Source organism: Pseudopipra pipra, chromosome 3 (genome assembly GCF_036250125.1).
Source record: "Pseudopipra pipra isolate bDixPip1 chromosome 3, bDixPip1.hap1, whole genome shotgun sequence".
Taxonomy (NCBI): Eukaryota; Metazoa; Chordata; class Aves; order Passeriformes; family Pipridae; genus Pseudopipra; species Pseudopipra pipra.
In genome coordinates this window covers 20,301,158-20,320,152 of record NC_087551.1, presented here as the reverse complement: position 1 = coordinate 20,320,152, position 18,995 = coordinate 20,301,158, and the positions used below count along the sequence as shown (strand labels likewise).

The window sequence follows — 18,995 nt, the reverse complement described above, 5'->3', positions numbered from 1 at the left end:
CTCAGTGTAATTAGTGCATATGGTCCAGCTGTGAAGAAATAGCTGAGGACTTCTAACTTATTATTAATTAGGCTCATTAAAATGCAAGTAAGAGAACGATGCCTAGATAAACAATACCTTATGTCATAAAGTCATTACTTGACAAGAGCTAGTCTTGCTAACAGAAGTCATTACTGATATTTTAAAGGAGCTTTTTTTTTTAGACTCCATGGGTGCCAGTTAACTACTTTTGACTGACATCAAGGACAGACATGCAAAGCTGTAAGGAGCCAGCCGTACAGCACAGCAATTCTTTTCACATCATTTCAGAATATGTCTGGTTGAGGTCAAAGGTTGACAACCAAATGACAGGCCTTCTTCAATTGCTGTGGTGTCACAGCAGGAGTGTGTCAGGGAAATTTTCCTGGGCCCCTCTGTGAATTTTTACATGTTCACATTTCTTTCCTTGTCTTGTAAGTGGGACAGGATTGGCAGATTTGTGATTAACACCTCAGAAGGAGAAGCGTAGACACCATCCCAGGTTGGGAGCTCATGATAACTGCAGCTAATAATCAAAAGGTTCTCCTTCCACATTAGCAAAGAACAAGAGACCAGCCTTTTATTTGTGTTCATTTGTATTAGAAAAGGGATGTGAGATTAGCAAGGGCTTTAGCTGTGTACATTGGTAGGACTTACTGCATTTCTCACTATCAGCACATCTCCCAGTGATATTAGTGTAGTGAAAATTGTCCTCTAGACAAAGACAAAAAGATCTATTTATTAAATACCAATAAACCAGACACCAAACTACTTTCAGAGTTTTATAAATGTTTCCCTTTCTCTAAAGTCCATGCAGGCTAACTTACAAATAGCTCTACTGGAACAGCTCCACTCTAAATGCATCAAAAGATGCTATTGACGGGTGCTGAAATGAGGGTCTACCTTTAACACAGGGTCAATTGATAAGTGACTGACCTGGACTTTTGACTGACATGAAGAGCTGTCAGACAAGGTGCATCATTATAAGTGGTGAGCTTAGTCATTGCTATTCTTGGTAAAATAACTTGTGATAGAAAGTAGAGATGAGAAGCAGACTGCAATAAAGTAAGAAAGCACGGAGCGTAATTTTACTTGGATTTGGACAAAAAAGATTGACTTCCCGTTGTCTTCTTACCATCCCCTTAAATCGTTCTACCTGTTGAATAAATAAAAAAAAAATTGTATTAAGTGTATCTGAGAACCACTGGGGATTCTATAGTACTTCTTACCTAACTCCATATCAGAGGATCTGCACACTTCGTACCATCCTTGCTCCCCATAGTCATCAAGCACAAAGTTTTCCAAAAAATAGGTAAGTTTGGACCCTAGTTTTCAACACGTATTTCATCATGCATTACACCTCTTAATTATCAAACACATCCATGTTGGATTTAGAAGGTGGTATTTCAGCACTGGAGATGACATATGATACAGAACTGTAAGCTACTACAGAAACGTCTGGAAGATACAATGAGTTACAGTCAAGACAAAGGCATAGATCTACATATCCAGATATATATCTGCCACTAAAATGGAATATTACTAACCCAAGACTTTGAAACTCCTAAGAAAGAGATGTGTCCTACATGTGGGCAGTCAACATTTACATGTTAATCTCCTCTTCACAACTTCAAAAAAAGATACCCATGCCTTCCTTAAGCAGATACAGGAGTATCACAGAAGTCAGCTTCTGTCTTTGTTCACATCCTGAACTTGCAAGAGTTCTGCTGTGCTTCAGAAGCAAAACTAACTTTGCTCTAACACTGGAAACTCTCATGAACTTAAAAATATCCTGTCCCAGTCTTATGACATCTGTTTTCACTTCAGAGTAAAAGGAAGACAACAAAAGATAGACAAGACTATCGTGGCTCATTCTACCTTTGTTTACTCTTTAAGCACAGGTGGAAAAAAATGGTAGGACAGAACAGATAACAAAGTACAGTATGTTTGAAGATGAAAGTGAAGAATTAGTTAAAGATGAAGATACCACTAAAACCTTACAATTAGTGTAAAGCAGGGGAATTCATAGTCAAACCATATGAAAATTTTTGTGTTTAAATTCTAAGCACAAGGGAAAGTCTTAATCTGATCCACTGAAATTGAATATCTTCTCTCCACCCTAAATTTAATACATATCCCCATTGTCTATAGGGTACAGGTAAGATTTTAAATATGAACAGAGTAATAAGAGCACTTTCATCCTCATGAATCTAGAAAAATTTCACAAATGGTTCATGAAATGTAACTTTTTTCTCGGAATAGTCCGGTGTATGACCAGACCTTCACACTGTCTTTTGGACAATGTGAGCATGCAACCTGATGGCACATAACACCTGGCTGCTGCAAAATCTGTAGTCTTATAGGTCACAACCTGTATGTTAACAAACTGTAGCCAGTTGCTCCTGAAATTATTATCTAATGGGTGCATCTCAGCACCCATTAGACTACATGTAGAACACTCTGCCTTGTCTTGGTGGCCCTCAGCACAGGACCCTGTAACCAGCTTCTTGGCTGGAAATCCTAGACTATTGCTATGTGTACGAAACAGAAGAAAAAAAATTGGGGGGGGAACACTTGATCTTTCCACATGGTCAAGAGGAAGTGCAGCTTCACAGGCTGCATTTGAATCCATCACCAGCCACCTAGCCTGAAGATGTCACGAGTGACCAAATCTGTTCTGGCAGCTGGGACTTTTTTTTCTTACACATACACACAGACACACATTTATATGCCCATAGCTCACTTGCTGCAGCAGACCAAACAATTTGCATTTAAAAATTAAATGATTTGAGTTGTCTGTAATATAACCATATTGAATCTATTAGTTGCTGAAACTAGTCCCTCTGAGATTAGTTCATAATGCATAGCTAGCCCTTTATTTTCATGAAGAATTTAATGTGAACATTTGATAACAAAACCACAGTGCATTAATTAGTTTTGGTATAAGTCTGTTACAGAGTTCAGTTGTGAAAACATTGATTTTTAGAAAGGAAAACTCTTATTTTCAAGAATATTTCATGATATTCTCTCAAAAGGGGTTGTTTGCATAATAAGATAATTCATAAACTTATCTGAGCAAATATGTACACAAATAAAGGTAAATAACTTTTTAAACTTTTTTTCTTTAATTATTTTTCAAAATGCCTCTTTTCTAACTATTTTGAGTCTCCATCCAGCTAGTGCTATTATGTCTTTTTTCTAATTATTTTAAGTCTTCATTTAGATAGTGCTATTTTACAATTAGAATTCTTCTACAGGTATCTAAAAGAGCCCATAGCTCTTTATCACTGGAGAACAATTAGGACAAAGAATATGAAAAGCCAGCTTTCCTGTATGCTTTAGAAATGCTTGTATGCTATATAATTATATATGCAATAAATAAATTTTTTATGTGCAAAGAATAACAGTAAAAACAGAAGAAGCAGTGACTGTCCCCAGTGCAATGAGAGCTTGTAAGGCTGGAACCTCAGCCTGGTCACTTGTGTTAGCAGTACTTTGGGAAGCACTTCAGCAAATATCTTCCTCTCTACTTCGGGCAGTCAGAAACGTGAAGCAGAGATGAGGATTGCTGAGCAACACCTGCGACAAGCTCTGATTGAGCAAACACTGAAGTAATTAGAGACAGTTGCGCCGTGGAAAAGGTGTGATGGGCAGCCAGGCCAGCCTCGCCAGGAATCACCATTGCACAGCTACTGCACACTGAAACACCAGCCCGGCTGCACTCCTGAGCTGACTGCTGACGTCTGGGTCTGGCCAGCACCAAGCTGAAACACACTCATATGTTCTGCCCGTGTCTGTTCGGACACGGGGTGGACGTCTCTGTCGGGGCGAGGAGGTGACGGCGCGGGCCGAGGGCATGGGGAGCTGTGCCGGCCGCACGTCAAGCCTCTCCCCAGGTTGCAGGGCCCTTGCAGCCGGCAGGAGATGTCTTGCCCTCCATTTCAATGCTGCAAGCATCCTCCGTGACCTTCCCTCTCCCTTCCCAGCACACGCTGACACATCCAGCCTAAATTTGCGTCTCGCATCACCTCAGGATACTCATGGCTAATTTCATTATTTTGGAGAGAAAATGCAAATGAAGCCAGACAGCTGGTGCTTTCCTCGTGGCGAGGAGTGATGGAGGGGCCCGAGGCCTACCTCATCAGAGGCTCTCATACCCGTCTGCTCAGACAGGCCCTGGCGGGAGGAGAGTGGGGAGGCTGCAGGAGCAGCGGGAACAGATGGCAGGGAAGGTAGGAAGATAGAGAAGCAAGAGGGGCCGGAGCCGTTTGGAGGAAGAGGCTGTGTCAGTTACCTGTGGGCTGAGGCAGCCTCACAGGACAGTTCGGCATCTCTCAACCTCCCCTACTTTGCAGAGTTGTTTTAATTCAGCAGGGTTGTGAAAGGTGGTCGCCGGTCAGGTGTTGCACAGCATCCTTGGATACAGGATATTTTAGGGTCTGCTAATGCTGCTTTAAACAGGCAAGGACCTCAGTTTGCTGCTTATCCTGGGTCACTGGCTGCTAACTCCTTCTAAAAATCACCTTAACTCTAACTCCAGAGAATTCAGAGGTTGTTTTTTAAATCCTCTTTCAAGAGTAGGTAAAGACTTAGAGAAAAAATATTTCCCCCAATACCTGGGAGGTAGAGATTTTAAATCAATTTCTCCAATTATTCATGGAAGAAGGAAGGGAAAACAAAATCATGCCTGCAAAAAAATCTGTCAAAACATTTTCTGATAAAGCACCTTTACAAGAGGTCTGCAAGAGTAATGCAGCTCAGCACGGACTGCCCAGCATTTCACAGCAGTTCAGCCCAGCTTGTACCAACACATTTTACAGAACAATTTTCTAGCATCTAAAAAGCTAACGAGACCAGGGGTATCTTAGTTGGTGTATATAAAATGGTTTATATTACTATTTTATTATTCTTCTTATTTATTTTTAGTGATGTTTTTTCTGTAGAAGCCTAAAGTCTCCTTTCATTTGACATACCTGCAGGCAAATAGCAAGTATAGAATTTTTTAATACATTAATTGGAGAGGTAGGTACTTTCAAGAGAGCAGATCTCTCCCTCTCTCTTTCCCTCTCTCTCTTTCTGGGTAGTATAACTAGATATTTTTAACAAAAGAATAAAAAAAAATAGATTTGAAAATGTTAAGTCGAATAGCATTTTCAATCATTAAGCAGGAGCTAAAAAAGGCAAAACCCCTAATATCTTGAATGTACATAGTCCTGTACTCTGCAACATTTTAACAAATTAATTGCCAAGACTTCACATGTATCCTATGTTAAAAAAAACCCCACAACCACAAACCCCTCATATCTATAAAAGAGATCCCTTAGATCCCACTGTTTAATAGTTACTCAGAGCTGGCTAGAAATTGTAATAATATATCGATTGATTATAAAAGCTAATCACTGATCCATTAGGAGAGTAAGGAGGACTCAGTATTATCTCTGAAGCAGATTCATAGGCTTCAGAGGAGGTGACTGATGCTCTGCTCACAGATCTAATAACTGGTGTCTGGCAACACAGTTAATAACATGGGATTTAAGGCACTTGGCTCCTAGTACTTTTTAGATACAGATCTGAAGTTAAACTGCTACTGTAAATCTTGTGGTCATCAGTTCAGAGGTATGCAGGCAAAGAAAAGTTTTAGATCCCATTTGGTAAAGGGCGCAAAGGGCTGTTGAGGGCTGCTGCTCAGGAACAAATCCCCTTCTTCCCTTCCTGTTCTCTACCCCTCGCGACATCCATACAAAGGCAGACAGCTTTCCATTCACCTAATTTGTGTTACTTGTCCATCTCTCCCGTATGACTATTCTTGTGGGTTATGTGTCTCCTCCACTCCTCCAAGTTTCCTATATCCCTTTCTACACAAGGTTATCCAATACCTTTTCAGCTTTCCTTCCTTTTGATCAACAACACTTGACAGGCACAAGGGCTCTTCCTTGGAACGCTGCCTGCACTGTTTTCCCTCAGATACTGTGTGTTTGTTTCCTCACTGACTCGTGTATGTGAAAGGCTTTTCCCATTCTTATATTTTCCACTATATCCTTTCTTGTTTCAAACAAGGTTGCACTAAACCTTCCTCTCCTTCTCAGCCCCCATCTAAATCTGTTGCCACCAGTTGCTTCATTCAGTTCCTCCCCATAGTACTCCTCTCTGATTTTGACTGATATCCTCTTCCTTCTTTTCCTCGCCATCTTTCTTCCTCATACTTCAGCATCCATCGTGAAGAGTCAGAGGAACATCAGCTGTGTTTTCCTGTCCTCACATCTCCCATTTGCATGTGTCCTGCAACCGTATTTCAATCCTCCTATGCTCTCTTCAACAATGAAAATGGAGTCTTCTTTTTACCCATCCTGTGCTAGCTCTTGTTCCTCTCAGGTTTGTTTTCTGCTAAATACCATCTCTCTGGCTCACTCCCCTTCAGCACTGTCTGTCAGCCTGACATCTTGCTGTGACTTTCAGCCCATCAGCTTTGACGTATTCTCCTCTCACCTCCCTAAGCGTACTGCTTGGGATTTCTCTATCCTTGCCTAACTTTTCAAGAGATTTAGGTTGATTCTCAGTCACCACAGAAATTTTCTTTGTGCTTTTCCTCTAAATACTCTGCCAACCTCTATGTTGAAACACAAATCTGTTACTTGTCCAAAATAAAATAATGGACTCTTTGATTACCCTTTCCAAGTGTTTAATGACAATTTTAACTTCCTATGAGGAAAAAAACCAAACTTTGTCAAGTATTCTGACATATGACTTCCTACCCAGACTTCCTTGTTTTCTCCCATTTGCTATTATCAGTTGTTCTGGTGTATGTCTTGGGCATTATCTTCAACACAGCACAGATAGAAGCCTTGGAGATATTTATTGCATAACATCTCCATGATATAGATTTTCATGTCAATCTATATAAAGATAACTCTTTGATGGTATCTACTCACTTCATATCCTGATTATTACAACATTATTTTCCCTATTGTGTCAGATTCATCACTTATGCTCACTTCCAGAATCTCTCTGCAAATTATCCATCATATCCTGATAAGTAGAAAGCTGATTCCCACATCTGATCAGTTTGAACTGCTATCTTTCATTACATACTCATACTCTGCTGTCTTTCTATTTCTCATTTGCAGCAACGCCAGAAACACAACAAATAGATTTTGGATGTCTATACACCGTAAGCTCTCATTTGGGTTAAAGATGCTTAATTTCTCAGGCTGTACTTCCCTTTTTATTTGTCTGTATTCACATTTTGACACTACTTTCTATGTTGAGACTGAGATGCAAGAGTTGGGAGCAGACTTTCTTTTAATTCATGTATTCATGGACTAATGGGTTCACAACTCTTAAGTAAAAACAGCTCCAATGAGCTATGCTAATGTAAAAATCAAGTAACATCAAAGAGTGAACTCAGAGAAATACTCCATTGTGCTAATGCCCCTGCTTGTTGACAGAAGAGAGGTGTGGGAAATGTCAGAAGCAGCCTAGTCTTCTAGGTGGGTCACCCACCATGTATCCTACTGACAACTCCTTTACATGGAACAACTATGAGTCTGACTGAGAAAAGAAGTGGATTGTCCATCTCAGGGATTAGGATATTCATATGAAGAAGGATCATCCCTTAGTCACCTCTCCAGGATCAATTATAAATTTCAATTATACGGTCACTAAAAAAGGAGGAAGACTGACCAAAGAACTGTCAGAGGAATACATCTGACAGGACCTAGTCATTATATAGTTACTGATATGTTTAAATCTTGCCAGACTGGAAGCTGTTTTGGAGCATCAACAGAGGGGTAAATACTGCGGGAACTCTACTTGTAGACACAGGGGTATGCCAGCTCCAAGCAGAAATGAGCTGTATTAACAATCTCTCTGCCAGCTCACAGAGAAGCTGAGGCAGAGCACAGCAAAGCCCTGTGCGAGAGACACTAGCTGAGGACTAAAAGTTTTTTAATCTGATCTGCTCTACACTTCCAGCTGTGCAAATAACACTCACACAGGACCATGCTGACAGATTTCCACTGCTTCTTGTTCTGGAGATAGTTTAACAGACACTCTGTAGCTCTACGTAGCCCTGTGTTGTAAGATGTAGGATAATACCGGGCACTGAAGATTACAGCTCCCTAAGGAGCTGTGAATTTTGATTTTTATTTTTTGAAAAAAGAATCCAGAGTTAAAAAATATTTTCTCTTTAAATGCCCTAGTTCAGGAATAGGGTCAAAATCACACTTGATAATCAATCAGGATTTCATTGATTAAGCAAACAAATTATCTGTTAACATCCCTAAGATACACAGAAGCTTTCTTTTTTTTTTTTTTTTTTTTAAATCACAGGGACACTCTGTTTAGCCATCAGCATTTACAAAAGCAGCAGCACAGATATGTCAAGTTCAACATGTTTTCATTCTGTGTTACCGAGCTCAGCAGTTAGACCGTTCATTAATTTCCCCTTCTCCTCCACACACCGTCTGTGCACCTTATTTATATTCACCTGCTGCCAGTTGAACACCCTGAAGAGGCACACCTGCAGTGGCAGCAGCTTCACACTACTGCTGCTGGACTCCATGTTTTAGTCCCTTTTAAGGTTATCTCTGTGGTAGAGCTCTTTCCGCCTAACCCCTGGCTTTACTAAAATCCACTCTGGCTACACAGCCACCTCGTTTGGCTCACTTGAAATCTGCACTCAACCATGAGCTGGCTCCTCTGGTTTCTCCGGGACAGCACAGCATTTTACCTTCTGATTTCACATACCTGTGTTTACGTCAGGAAACAAAGTATCCTGTAGTGTCTTAAATAAAGAGTGCTGGCAGCGAAACAGAAAACAGACCTTCTCTTGAATCACAGAGCTGTTGACTATCGATTTCAAATCATGTTTCTTGCAGCCCCTCCCCTCCATGTGTGCTCCACACAACCTAAAACACATTACAAAGGCAGTGCTAAACATACTGGTCTTATAATGCAAAGACCCTTTTGATTTGAAGAGAGGAAAAGCGGAACTAATACACTTGTTCTCTCTTTTTGTAGCCCCAGTAGAAACCATGGGCTCTGGAAAAGTAGTCCTCTTCCTTCAGCCAAATCCAAGGTTCAATCTCTTTGACACTTTCTGTAGCCAAAACCCCAAAGGTAGAAGTCCAGCAACCTCATTGTTTTTGAGCAGGACCACATGTCATAAAATTAGAAAAGGGAATGGGATGACCTTGTACATATCTTCTAGTGTTTTGTAGCAGCAGTAGTCACTCCTGCTCTGAGCCTGGGCTCCAATCCAGTCTGCAAGATTTCTTGTTACCAAATTCATAGACCTGAATATCACACGAACCTTCAAAGATCAGGACAACATAATAATTTCTAGACAGAATTTATTTTGTCAATAGGTCTTACTTACAGAGAAGAGTCTGCTAAGCCTATATGCAGCAGAAATGAACAAATGGTAGTATTTATTCATGTCAGCACTTTGGGGTGCACAAAAAAGTAAATACACAATACATCCATGGCCACAGACCTCAGGCAGAAATTGGAGGATATGGATTTAATACATCACATATGACTCCCCTATTTTTTGGGTATTCAGAAGTGGGTAAGTGTGCTCTCAGCTTTGCCAGTAGTGTATAAAAAGTGCTGAAAGCACGCCAGGCAAGTAAATTGTGTGTCATTGTAGCCACATATGTGATGTGAGGTCTAGTTCAAAATTCTGGCCTTATACCCTAGCAAACTTTGCAGATGAAATCCCATAGTCCAGTGAAGTAGAAACAAAAAGCCCATTCTCTTAAATGAAATCAGTATTACTCCAGGCTCTGATATAGTAGTGTGCAATCAAAAGAGTTGTTGAAATTGATGAAGCCCACAGCTTAACTTGCGTGTGTCACAGAAAAAAAGATTTCTATTTAAAGTGATCACAGTTATGAACATGACCTGAGTGTTACATTCTATATAATAATTTAAATTTTGAAATCGAATGATGAAAGGGTAACGCAGCACCACACAGTGCCATATGTCACAGGATATTTATGAAAACACAGAGAAAAATTCTTTAAATACTTAGCTATTAAATAGCAGTTAGAAGAATGGGTTCTGATATTGCTTCCAGTTACAGAGAAGTAAATCTTCCCCATTTAGGCAAGAGTGTATATAATGCAGGCACATGAGAGAAATCTAGAAAGTAATCAATGCTATGTTGGTTCTGAGTTTCTGTGACACTTATATTTTCGTTTAAGGCAGAGATTGAATATTTGTTTCTATTTTAATTATTTCTTTTGAGCTACTTTATAAGGAGGATGTGATAGAGCGCAATGGCTTTCTCAGTGTGGTATTGACTTTTGACTTACCTACATAACACTGCTGTGTACTCTGCATCTACCTGTACAAGTAACTAGTGAATGCACAAGAGAATTCAGATTATTCAAACTGCTTCTTCCTTCTCTTTAAATATACACTGTATGATGCATGTAAAATTTAGCAAAGAGGGGCTAAAGGAAATAAAAATAAAATGAAAGACAAGCATCTTCATTTACAAGTTAGGTTAGTTGATTGTCATCTAAAACAAACAAGAATTCCCAGTGTCAGATGAAAACTTTGTGTATCAAGATACACACTCAATTCATCCATCTGTCTAGATTCATAGTATATCGGGATTCAAGACTGAGATGCTTCCATACAGAGGAAAGGGATTACTAATGCTGGACATAATTTTGCGTCCCCTGTCAGAGGTCATTTTCACAGACAAGTCAACATTCTGCAGAGGGGAAAGGAGAACTTCAAGAACCTGGTGCTGTTTGAACTGATAAAGGCATTGAAATGCTGAAAAAGCCCATGGAGAAACAGATTAATGGATGGGTGACATCAGTCACAGGAGGTGATATGAAGTGGTGAGGTCATATGAGTTAGATGGATCATGGAGGGTAGATCTGCACTTTGTCCTTTGTCCTCTCCAAGGTATTATTCAAATATAATTCCTCGCTACATTATGTGACATTTGCTAAGATTTTAAGAGCCCTGCTTTTGAGCATTATCCTCGGAGAAATTGTCCTGACTGACACGGACAGGCATTTCCATAAGATGTATTTTTACTTTAATCTCATGTAAGTATTGACAATTGTAAATTATCCACTGGAGTGAGGTTTTATTGTATCTTACACTCTATGTCCAATATATAAATGATTTAACAGCTTTGAAAATTTGGCTAAGAATGTATCAAAAAATACTAAATTATTAGAACTGCTGCTTTAAGCAAGATTGTACTTTCTCATTTTTAAAAAACACATCCAGAAACAGGTTCCTTCATGTCTGTAGAGCTTAGTTCACACTCAGATCCATTATCATGGTTTGAATTTAATTTCCACTAAACTAGTTTAATTCATGTTAAAATTTTGCCAGAACACACTATAAGAGTATTTAGGCACTGTCAGGATTAGATAACACTTCCATAGAAGTAAATAGCAAGACCACTCTGTTCCTGAAAGCACCAGAAGACTAATTAATTGCTGAAATATACAGCATACAAATGCTGAAAAATAAAATAACAGAGAATAAAAAAAAATAGATGATAAGGTATATGTTACCATATACATAAAATTTTTCTTTAGAGCTGAAGGATTTTTCAGTTGAAGGATTCAATAAAAGACTAAAATTATTATCTGTTTTTAAAACCATCTAAAATACATCTAGAAAAAGGAGGTTTCATGCAGAAACCCCTTAAGAATTGCTCTGTGCTCAGCAAATTAGCAATACAACAATATTAATATCTATTTGAAATTAACTTTCCTCTGAATTCCTTTCACTACAACTCTCTGGTCTGTAAATCTTCATTCTGTTTTGACCGCCGTACAGAAACTGTGATTTGATATCTCATTCATAGCCCAGCTGTGCATGAACCCTGTTTAGTGCAAAGCTTTGCAAAAAGGAAAAAAAATATCTTATTTGACCATGAACTTTAGATGATCTAGTTAGCGTTACTGTCAAGCGTCCCGCGGTCTTTTTGAAAAGCAGGACTTGTCCATGTTGCCCTCTGGCCAACTTCAGTGGGATTGAAGCACTAGCGAGAGCCATCAAACTGCCTGACAGCTTGTCACCAGTGAGACTCCATTAATTTACACACATTTTCCACTGTTTGGCATTTACCATGATAACTCTTTTCTTTCCAAGCAGCTCCTGTTTGCATTTAACACTCGGGTTAATTTTCATCAGAGTTTAAATTTAGCCATCAGTTATTTCAGGGGAGCTGTCAGCCAACATATGGAGGAAAAAAATCCTTCTGAATTTATAATAAAGTGGAATCTGTTGAATGTGAAACAAAAAGCAACTGCAATATACTGCAAGGCCCCGATGGGGGGACCAGGGTCAGCAAAGAATAGCAGAGTGGATTAGTTGTTCTATTCACCGGAGTGGCATCTGAGCACCTCAGGAGCTTCTTGATATATCAAAAAATGATGGAAAGACACAGTTCAATTTGTCCCCCTTTTATAAAGGATAATTAACCTGTCAGTCTTGCTACTTTAACAACTTCATTAAATTGGAGCAGAAATGGGTGCAGGGAGCCCCTGTCTTTTTCCAAAATGAGCACAGGGCACTTGTTTAAATGGTTGAATAGCCACCTTCTTCCATCTTCCTCCCCCCTAGAATAATATGATGTTATTTTATTTTTTTTTTTACTGGAATTGAACACCCTTCCTTAAAATATATAACTGAGCTGCCTTTCGTATGGCCAAGACTAGGAATCGCCTTAACTCCAAAGGATGAAAATAATCAGGCATGCAAACAAGCTGCATCAATTAAAGATGGAGCTTACAGGGTTGCTATAACACTTCTAGCTCACTGTGATGCTTCTCAAAGGTGAGATGGCTTTCCCAGGTTAAGCCAGAAGGAGAAAAACAAAACTCCCAGTTTCTTTTGAAGAAAATATAAACTTTACAATATGTGTTCTGAACTGGGTTAAAAATGCTGTCTGTAAACTGAAAAGTCTTCAGACAAGTTTATATTAAAATGAAACATCAAATTAATGTATACGCCTCTGTAAGACACATTTAGGATTTCAGAAATAATAGTCCTTATAAATAATTAACTTGATACAAACTAAATTACTGGTCAGTCCCAAAAGCTTCATCTGAGACTTCAGTGTACCTATACTGCTTTGCAAGGTATTTTTTATACAGTATAATATTTTCCTCTCCAGAAAAATTGTATATGCACAAATGATTTAAAGATACCAGAAGGAAACCATGTCCCAGAATATCAGCTTCCATAACAACAGGAAGAGTAAATATCCTCATATACTACACTGAAATCTTGCATTTTATAAGTTGAATGTTTTCTTGGTAATTGTCCAGAGGAGCCTTCTGGTATTACTGAAAACTCCCCCAAAAAAGCCCAAACCCCCTTGTGCCTAGTTCTGTGTAAAGAATCTCATCAGTTTTATGCAGAAACCAAACTTTATGTAACATGGCCAAATCTTTAGATGAAAAACATTATATGTATTCACTTATTGCAGGGGAGACTTGAATAAGTGAGTCTGCATGTGAGACAGTCATTAGCTAATTATAAATTGAAATTATAAATTAAGCAAGTTAAAATAACTATCTAGTGTTGGTTTTAGTTTTTGCTTCTTTGGTGGCTTGGTTTTAAATGTTGATATACATTCCACCCCATAAATAAAACTCCATGGTCAACAAGAATAGGATTTCAGCACCTTAACAAAAAAAAAAGGTACATAATTGGAAGTTATTGCCACCACAAATTTCCTGTAAGAATAACAAAACTTACTCTTATTTGTATTACTTATTTTTATGGACTGTTTCAGTATCTTTTAATCATAAGTGACCTACTAATGAAATATTTAGGGGAATTACCCTATAATTCTGTGTCTACAGACCCATAACTGCAGCTTCATTTTAATGCCATTCTTAGAACTGTATGCAGATTTGCATCTAAATTTAAAGTCACTTTGAATTTAGTATTTTAATTTACATTTTTAAATTCAGGTACAGAGATTGAAGATATTAATGTGCCAGAGGAGATTAATGTGCCACACTGGACTTGCATTTTATCTAGATAAATATGCAAAACCAGTTTGCCACACACATGAATAAAAACATAAAGATAAGTTAAAAATAGGATATTAATATTCTCACTTATGAAACAAACTAAATTCTTATAAATCTGAAGTTGTGGTAAGTGTCATCCACACAACAATATTAGAAAGTTCTTTGAACTTTGAATCATGGAGAAGCTTAATTTTCTATTATTTACTGAACTCTATTGCTTAGCAAAAAGGCAACTGCATACTGATAAACTCAAGACTGAATTTAAACACTACAATGTCAGGAATCTATTTCACGAAACACATGCTTGATGTACATTTTTAATTCTACACTTGTAATTCAGAACTTTACAAATTGATAAAAAGCTGAAATTTTCCTTTGGTCGATTGTTATATTTTCTTGTTTTATTTATAACATTTAAAGAAGATATCTTGTGGACTTACAGCCTTTGTTATATAGATAAAAGATGTGCAGCCCCAAATTTAACACAGTAATTGATTTGGCATACTTTGCATCATTCCAACACAGACCACTGTCTACCTGCATTTGTAAATAGAAATTAAAAGCTTGATAGTCTCTTCCACAGTGTTACTGTGAGAGTCAGAGTGAAATTCAAAATGGCAACTGCTCTTGCCACTGGTGGTTTTCCAACTTGTGCACTGCCTCAAAAATTGGCAGACATGGAATGTCAGTATTTCACCAGAACACTGACATCCCACTTTTTTATACAACTTGGCATGTTTGTTAGTTTTTTCTTTTAAAGAAAAGCCCAAGGGCCAGAAAGAGAGAAAGAATCCTGCGTTCTGTTAGATGTGTAAGCGGGGATAGCAGGAGAGGCATCGCGGTCAGGAAAGAAAATGACTCAAATTCCTTGTGAAATAATGTTAGAAGATCAGGAATATTATGAGGGCAGCAGAAGGGAAAAGCTATCAGTCAAGGCTTATTGGACATGCACTAAAAGTAAAAGAGTACAGAAGGCTCAAAGTTTAAGAACTGATTACACAGATCTTGCTCTGTATTTGAAGCATAGAGGAAAGCCTTGTGGTAAGGTTTCTGTAATTAAAATGTATCAATTTGTTGCCTAATTAATCAAAGAAGTACGGATATGTATGAATATATGGAGGTATGTGCGTGCACGTGCATATAAATCACTCTTTATATAAATAACTGCATTTCCCTTCCATTCTCCAACTCTCTTTCTCTCTTCACCTGCTGATTTTTGATGATTTCAGGTACTGTATGCTATTTTTTAATATCATATTCTTACACAATTACACTTGTAGTTTAAATTTTAACCTCCTTTAAAAGGCATCTATAAGAAAATACTCTTATCCATGTAATTTAGTAATGTGAGATATTTTAGCTTTCACCAAAGAAAGTGTTTATGAAGGTCTAAAATATGGGCATAATGACTAATATGATTGGTAATAGGAAAGCAAGAAAGCCCAGCTAGCTGTGACTTTCAGAAAATATACATTTATTCCAGAATGGACCTTCATATTTAATGAAATGCTTACATTTTCTCAGATTTAATCATGAGTCAGCTGTTTAGTAGCTTCAGTATCTTTATAAACAACAGACAAAATTTTCTTTAATTGTTATATTTGCAATTGGTTTGTTCCAATCTTGAAACGAAAAATGTAATTAAAAGAGAATGAAAAAAATACCACTAGCATGGTATTAAAATACCACTAGTCTCATGTTTTGAATGGGTATTAAGATTCACTAACAGTTGTCATATAACTGTATAAATATGGCAGCATATTAACATGAGGGTGATTTGGAGTTGCATTAACATCAGAACTAGAACTCATGGGTCAAAGTTGAAAAATCCTAGTTGATTTTTTTTTTTATCTGTGGTTTCCATGTCACCCTTGCTCCAGCATTCTGCACAGCAAGATAAAAAACATTAGGAGGACTTAGTACAGTGAGGCTTGCAGAACAGGATCTGGAATCACGTCAGTGCTTTGGCTCTCATTCCTTCTCTGGAGAGAGGGAAAAAAAGCAATTTATTCTCTCCTGACCTGGAAACAGCCAGATTGTTCCAGTGGGTTTATAAAGTTCCAATCCAGAGGAAAATTACGGGTAAATCTCAGAGAATACAGTAGTGTGGGTATACTTGGTATCATTTCATCCTACATTGCATGGAAGTTTATCATAAAGCAAATACTAACCAATATGATCTGACCTGATCTTCAATTTAAATGACTCTTAATTCTAGGGAATTCCCACATTCAAATATTGATGCCTTTTCTCTTTCAGAGTCCTTCCCCACTCAGGCTGCAAGTTTCCAAGCTCCTTCCCAAAACAAGTTGCCTCTGACGATCTATCCACAGAAACTCAATCAAATGTGACTGAGTTATAAACCAGCAAGTTCAACACACAGAATTGAAGAGGTACTCAAGACCTAAAAAACTATCCAATCCATCCTTCTACCATCACAGCAGCAAACTTAAAAATGTTTTCTCCTGAATGGTTTTAAAAGAGCTATGATTTCCATCACTTCGCTTTTTGCATACTTACACTAAACTTTCTCCCTCTTAATCGTTCCCTGCAGTATTTACACCAACTTTATCACACTAGCAGGCTTTAATCCCTTTTTCTTTCCCTGACTTTGGTTGCTGTTCTTGGCTTCTACTTGAAAGGAATCAAGAGGATGAGACCAGTGATGTTTGACTTTGACTAGTCAAGGTCTGAGAAATGTGTAATCCTGGAAGAGACTGCAAGGGAGGGAAGAAAAGGGTTACTTTGGGCTTGCAATGTCAAAAAAAAAGCACCAGTTATCCTGTATTTTTGTTAGGACCACATCTTGTCAGCCACAATTTTAGTTCAGATTGCTCTGGACTGTCCTGTAACTTGAATGAGATTTATTTTCTCTTCCATTGAACAATTACTCACAGTTTGAACTGGGAAAAGTGTTGAAGAGGAACTTGCCGTAGGATGATCTGAATTCAAAAGAAATACTTGTTCACCAAGTGCCAGGACAGACTACCAGATTGTCTTCAAAATATAGCCTGGATTGGTTTTTGAATAAGATATGATCCTCTTCATTATCTGATATGTTTTTTATCAAGTTGCTCTCAGTTTATTTGTAGGAAAATGTATACGTTGCACTTTTTTTTTCCATTGCAGTTTCTCTGTATGTTCTTCATCCACAAGCATAATTACTTGAAAGTCATCAGAAAAGTTGTGTATATATATATATGTAAAGCACCCCAAGGGCACAAGAAGAAAAGAAAAAATTTGAGTTTAGAGTAATTGGTAAGATGCATTTGCAGATAAGAGAAGAAGGTGTAACAGCCTACCTACAGGCTTTGCTTTTCTCAGGGAGCTTTGAGTCTACTTGGACAGTGCACCAGACCAAACACATGAGAACTTGAGAGAGTTGACAACTCACATTGTTTAGAGAAAGGACTATGAGCATTTTTGTAACAGATTTTTGACTCGATATTTTTAGGGTGCAAAGGGCAAATATTTGATCAGATCATGGTCTTCTGACCCTCTTAATGGGTATAGAGTAATTAGAACTAATTATTTGGTAACTGTCAGATTTTTGTCCACTGTAGCATGAAGTCCTGTTATGATGAACATGTGATAACTGACAAAAAATAATCATCTGCTATCAAGCCTGAGGTTCCGCAGCTGCAAAAAAGAGCAGTCTCATGAAATGAGCAGTCCCATAAAATGTCAGTGATGCTACTCACTGGAGAAAGATTGCAGCATCACAACCTTGCACAGCCATCTAAAGCAATAATGTGATGCTATAACAAAACAAAGTAGACAGTATAGATGGGAATGACAACCCCAGTATAAATCCAAACCCTGACTTCCAAGCATAAAACTGACTTTCTCATTGATCCTAGTTTTGAACATATTAATGTTTGCTTTTATTATTTTGTGGATTTATACACATGTAGTTTGTACAGCACCTTTGCTAGTGCACACTACAGAAAGGTCATTTATATAATTTTTCCATTTCAATGCTTTTTCAGTGTTTGGGACTTTTATTGTAACCAACATCTACCCACAGATTCCAGTTGTTTGTTTATTACACTTACTCTGGCAGTTGTAGTCTATTAGCTATAGTTAAGGAAAAGTAATTTTTTTATTGACATGTTAAGTCCCAACTACAGTGCAAATAAAACACCTCCTTTCACTAAATAATTTTAAATGACAGATTAAAATTATTTATTATTTATTAAAAGAGCCATTTACAACTGTGATTTATTGTGCAAATAAAAATAATAAAAACAACTGTATATTTATGCAGAAAAAATCATTTATATCCCAAACTGCAGTTGAGTCAACTAGTATTTCAATGACTGATGTATCTGCATGCATGTAACATGGGTCCTTTTGTCAGAAGGCTGGTCATACAGAGACAAAATCTTTATTTTCCAGCTAACCAAAATAAACAATTCCCATCAAATATAATTTTTCCCAACTCTGCATCCTAATTCAGGATAGGCAAAACAAATACTTGTTGTAACAGTTCACTCAGCACTTAGCACAGTGCCTGCAGGGATGAAAGGAGATGAGATAAATAAAAGAACCACATGGGCCACTGGCAAAACTGGAAAGGTAGTGATGACTTTTTGTATTACCCAGTGGTTATGTAATTAGAAAGACACTACCATTTGCATCTCTTCCGCAAAAGCCCATCACCTTCACTGACCTCCAGAATGAACCCTTCTGTTTCCTGTCCAGAAAATATGCAAGTTTTCGATGTTAAATAAGCAAATTTTGATGGGGAAGAAAGAAGGACCAATCCTAGATCTGTCCAGGACCCGCTGACCATAAACCTATAAAAGGCCTGTTATCCTGCTTCACTGACTTAAAAGTGGAAGAGTGAAAGACTTCTGTGAGTCCTGACCTGCATGAAACCATCAAGATGATCCTACTACTTGCAAAATTCAGGGTCAGTCTTTCATGAGAATGAACTCTGGATCTGTA

At 37.9% G+C, this 18,995-nt stretch overlaps 1 long non-coding RNA gene across 2 annotated transcripts; it reads left to right on the top strand.

Moving 5' to 3' along the window:
* Positions 1 to 3,507: 3,507 nt before the first annotated feature.
* On the top strand, positions 3,508 to 17,100 carry LOC135411058 (uncharacterized). Of its 2 annotated transcripts, none has more exons than XR_010428973.1 (2): positions 3,508 to 4,250; positions 16,305 to 17,100. It is a non-coding gene; the product is annotated as an uncharacterized LOC135411058 (long non-coding RNA). The 2 variants fall into 2 exon arrangements; XR_010428974.1 differs by lacking the exon at positions 3,508 to 4,250 and adding an exon at positions 11,682 to 12,837.
* Positions 17,101 to 18,995: the final 1,895 nt, after the last annotated feature.